Below are 5,398 nucleotides of genomic sequence, written 5' to 3' on the forward strand. Positions count from 1 at the left end.
GTTAGAATGCACTTGAAGCGTAAAACCATAACATTGCATAATAGCAACCATCAAGTCATATATAATGAACTAGGAGACACCGTACCTTCCTGTGTACAAATAGTAGAACCGTTACCCGCAAGCGTAGAAACAAAACACCGCATAAGCACAAAACCCCAGAACTGACCTTACAGAATAAGCTCAACCATATGTGAACTCAAAAACTGATCTTCGGCATAATTGACACAAAACAGAAAGTGAAACTAAAACCAAATCTAACTGAAGAGAAATGCACCGTATAAATAAATATGCAAGATAAGACCGAGTACTGCTCAGTAACGCACAGTACGCACAGTGACACGGTTCAGTGGAGCCGTTTAGCTCTTATCGTATTCGCACAAACAACACAAATGTGTTAAATTAATTCATTGTGTCCACTCGTTACTTGGAGCACCGATGGCTCCTAGTGATCATCCGAAACTCTGCTTTGTTATAATCAAATTGTAGCATGCACATGCACATGCTATACTGTTTTTTATCAGTTAACACACATTTCTCATTACAATTATGAAACCCAAATTGTCAACACAACACACAAAAAGGTCAACTTTCAACCACTCAACATAGTCCAAACCACATAAATAAACTTACGCCAGGAATTCAGCAGAACGGCGCCAGTAAGTCAGCAGAAAAACGCTTATCCAAAAACACTTAAAAAACACAAGTCACACAAAACCCCGTAGGTGCGAAAAAACATTACCCAGCACAAAACGCTTCAAGTTCGTAAGGCGTAAAATCATAGCATTGCATAATAACAACCAACAGTTCATATATAATGAAATAGGAGACACCGTACCCGCGTGAGTACAAACAGAACCGTTAACCATAAGCGTAGGAAACAAAACAACGCGTAAGCACAAGCACCCAGAACTGACCTAACAGAATAATTGCAACCATATGTAAACCCAAAAACCTAACCCTCAGCATAACTGACATAAAACAGAAAGTGAAAGTAAAACGCAAATCTAGCTGGAGAGAAATGTACCATATAAATAAAGATACAAGATGAGACCAGACACAGATAGTCGGAGACAGTTACACACAGTACGCGCAGTCGTGAAGTTGTGCTGCTAAGTCTTTATCGGTCAAGTCTTGACTTTGCAAAACTAGTGAAATGTGTAATTAATCTAATTGTGTTGTTCTCTACCCGAAATCTCGATGACATTCAGGAAACATCCGAAACTCCGCTTTGTGTTTATAAAAATATATCTAGGGAGTAATGTCTAAAGTATGGCACCGTTAGTTTACCCGTCGCGTACGAACCAACATTTTTGTTACAAAATGTACCTTGTGAGTGATGTTGATATACACCGTTGATATACCCCGTCGCGTACGAACCGAACTTTACAAAACCATTATCAATAATATCGACTGCACATGTGTTAGTAGTGTAGTCAGTGGCGGATTTAGGGTGTTTGGGGCCCTAAGCGGTAAAAGGAGGTGAGGCCTCCGGCTGGTGTCGAATAATTTCAAAGTGATAAGACCATGTATTGAATTGCCTTGTCATAGCCAGCAACGGCTCATTGTAACCATATAAGGTACGCATGTCCTCACAAACAATCAAGTTACGAGAGCGAAGAGGTCTCGAAAGCACGGAGTTGTTGCTCTTCTCTAATAGAAAATGTCTAATTAATTTTTTTTTATTTCAGCAATAAATACACATTGGTTTACCTTAAAGCGGTGTTCGAGCGTCTATAGGCCAAGCAGAAGGTAACGCGAGCCATAACTTATAAGTCCTTGGAATGGGTGCCTTTTAAGGTAAGTCTTGTAAACTTCCGTTGTATTGCTTCTATGATTAACATCGTACTGCAATTCGGGAACCAAAGTACTACACCCACGAGCGCAGAAGACAAGTAAACAACGACATAAGATCTAAGACATGACTACATCATCGGAATAGTCGCCAGATAAAACCGAGCATCTTGTATGCCTTAAACGGAAATTCAAACTAGAATACAGTGTAACACCTAGATCAAAAACTCCTTGATGACGATTTAACACACTGGCTAACAACGAATAATTATACTTGATCGTTTTTTCAAGTCTGTAAGACGATATAATTAAAAAAAATATCAAGGGCTAGCTCTAGATCATTTTTAGACACCAAATACCCAGTATGAATCTCTTTGTCCATGGGCTATTAGGCATAGAAGTTCTCAATGAGACTACTGTACACACTGTTGTATATGCTAGAAATACCATCCACGGGGCCTGCAGCCGCATTTAATTATTTAAATTTGCAGTACTTACAACATAATTTGTACAGGTCGCCGAGACGACCTTTATTCAATATCAAATCAAATAATTCATTTAGTGACTTTAACTTGCTTCATTTGTGACTTTTAATGCTACATTACACGAACATTTACTATATTTTGACTGAAAACTGCGTGATTCGACTTCCGAAATTAGAGACACGTGGTTTCCCTCATTAATAGCGTATCTCGGGAACAGCCTCTAATTTCAAATGCCATCCCATTCGCAATCGCTACAGAATCCCAATCACAATCGCTTCAGAATCCCCATCTCAATAGGAATCATAATCAGTCAACCCCAATCGATTCGCAATCTCAATCAGAGTCTCAACCGATTCGCAATCCCAATCAATATCCCAATCGAATGCCAAACAAAGCCCAATCCCGCTCGAATCGCTATTCGAATCCCAATCAGAATCACAATCGAATCCCAAACGAATCCCAATCGCAATCGAATCTTTCAGGGATTCAAATCCTAGAAACGGGATCCGATCCGATTGAATCTTTTTAGGGATTGAATCTTCGAATCTTCCAAATTCTGAATTTCCCAACACTAGCACAGACGTTTAATCACGAGTCTTCAACAGTGAAGAGAATACAAACACAGCTAACGCCACTCAAAGTGAATCCTATAACCAACACATTAATAATCGCTCGTCCTTACACCATGGGCTGTGGCACAGTAAAGTCGAAACAAAGAAGTGTGAAGATCCCGTTATCTACCTAATACAGCGCTCGAACAACTCAGTTCAGAGTAGGTCAAATTTGTGTCGTCTAATGCGTACGCAATATTAGATAACAAAAAAAAATCAGCATCCGATGGACGCTAACACTACGAAACCTATTTCGACAAGTAGTAAAGAAAGTATACCACCAATAAAAATCGCGTGCAAACCACGAGGTGAAGTGCACCGTAAAATCATCGCAGCATGTGTAGTAAGGTCCGACACCAAAATAGCGAACAAAAGCATCATCGTGTACACCCACACAGCTGAGGATTTTCGAACCGTGGTCAAACGCCTTTCAAACACCAACGTAAACTTTCACTCTTATCAGCTGATCGAAGATCGTACCACTAAAGTAGTGTTGAGCGGGCTTTACGATATGCCTATGGAAGATCTCATGAAAATACTTGATGAAGAGGATATCAAACCAGTTACGGTGAAGAAGTTGGCAATCCGCAACAAAACATATGATGAACATGCGCTTTACCTTCTACACTTCGCTAAGGAAAGCGTTGACTTCTCCAAATTGCGCTGTATTAGTGCACTAGATCATTGAAGAGTAAAGTGGAACTTATACTCTAACAAACAAGGGCCGATGCAGTGCAAAAGATGTCAATCATATGGTCAAGGAGCCGTAAATTGTCTTCATCCCGTCACCTGTATTAAATGTGCAGGTAAGCACGAATCCAAAATCTGTACGTTGTCAGCATCGTCATGTAGTGAGAACGGGCAACTTCCCAGCCATAAGCTGAAATGCGCAAACTGTGAGGGTAATCACTCTGCAATTTTTTTGGGTTGTCCTAAAACTAATTAAAAGATACCCCAAAACTAACAGTAGCCAGGTATTTCATATTTGAGGGTAATACGTTTCGCACTCTTGCGCCAAACCCTTCCTATCATAGAACAATTCCAACCCAGAAAGAGAATAATAGACCAAATAAAAACGGGAATGATCTGTTCAACAGCGCAGAACTTACAGTTATTGTAGGAGAAGTTTTTTGTAAACTACGCTCGTCCAAATCCAAAAAGCAACAAATTATCGCAATTTCAGAGGTAGTAAGTAGGTTTTGTTTTACGAACTAATGAATACACAGGATAAATTAATAATTACATACTGGAATGTTGGATGACATTCTGGAAAGGAATAAATACAGACATAATGATTATAGTCGCAGTATTATCAAAATGGGTGAGTCAAATGTTCTCTTCTGACCCTTCCATCGAAACCGTGTTCTTTTGTTTCACTAACATGAACACTGCGCACACTATTGGAGCCATATACATACCTCCAGATAAATCTAATAACACACATATAATGAATGCTCTATGCTCAACCGCTCGGAACGTCAGAGAAGCGCACCCACACGATCGATTATTAATACTGGGAGATTTTAACCAACCTAATCTTGCATGGAAGCTGTTAGACAGGGGGCTACCAATGCTCGATTTTTCTTGATCTTAAATTTGCACCGATTTATTATATAATTATGTGTCCCAGCAAATGTATGCAAGATACTAAATGGCAAATGAAAAATTGTAAAAACCTTTCTAAAGCCAGAACTAAGGTTCAACATATAGTTTAATCCCCTCCAAGGACCGCAATTTAAAGCAAGCGTGGTTAATATCCGTTACGTTCAATCCGTTCAATTTTGTTTATTGCTGAGACCCACTATAAAATTTAAGATCGTAGCGATAGCACTTGAACGTCTTATGAAACTTGGAAAAAATCGTTGTCAAAAAGTAAGCTGCATTCCGTTATGCATGCTGAAATGACCATATTATTATTTTTTTTATTTAATTACGTCAAAATTTACCATGTTCTGGAAAGGTATAGTTTGGATGAACTTACCATTTTAAAATTTCACAGTCTGATCATGAGCAATCGAATCAGAAGGGCGCGAGGAAATGGTGGACAGACCGGGACAATTTTCAAAATTCAACAAAATTCATTAGTAATATTATTTTTAGTAGTTCCAATAAAAAGAATTCTGGTGTATTTTTACCTTCACAGTATAATTTCCCTTACAATTGCTGGCACAATAATAACGACGGGTATATATAGTAGTTTAATCGAGTTGGTTTATGCCGTCCGTCCATAGTTGCTTTCTTTTTTTCACTCGCTTTTTGCCATCAAATATCCGCTGTAGAAGAATCTGAAACATTAGAACGATAAAGCATAACTAATTAATCTTTTAACAATTCCTATTCCGAACATCTTCCACTGTTTTAAAAGATAATTTCTTATACTTATCTGGTTTCACCATTTTACTGTCACTCTGTTGTCTTACTGCTTTCTTCCTTCTTTATACGTTCGGCTTATCACGGATATATCTTGCAAAACCCTTGCACTGCAGTAAAATGAACTAAATAAAAACTGTA

This window comes from Anopheles gambiae, chromosome 2, assembly GCF_943734735.2.
Source record: "Anopheles gambiae chromosome 2, idAnoGambNW_F1_1, whole genome shotgun sequence".
Classification (NCBI taxonomy): Eukaryota; Metazoa; Arthropoda; class Insecta; order Diptera; family Culicidae; genus Anopheles; species Anopheles gambiae.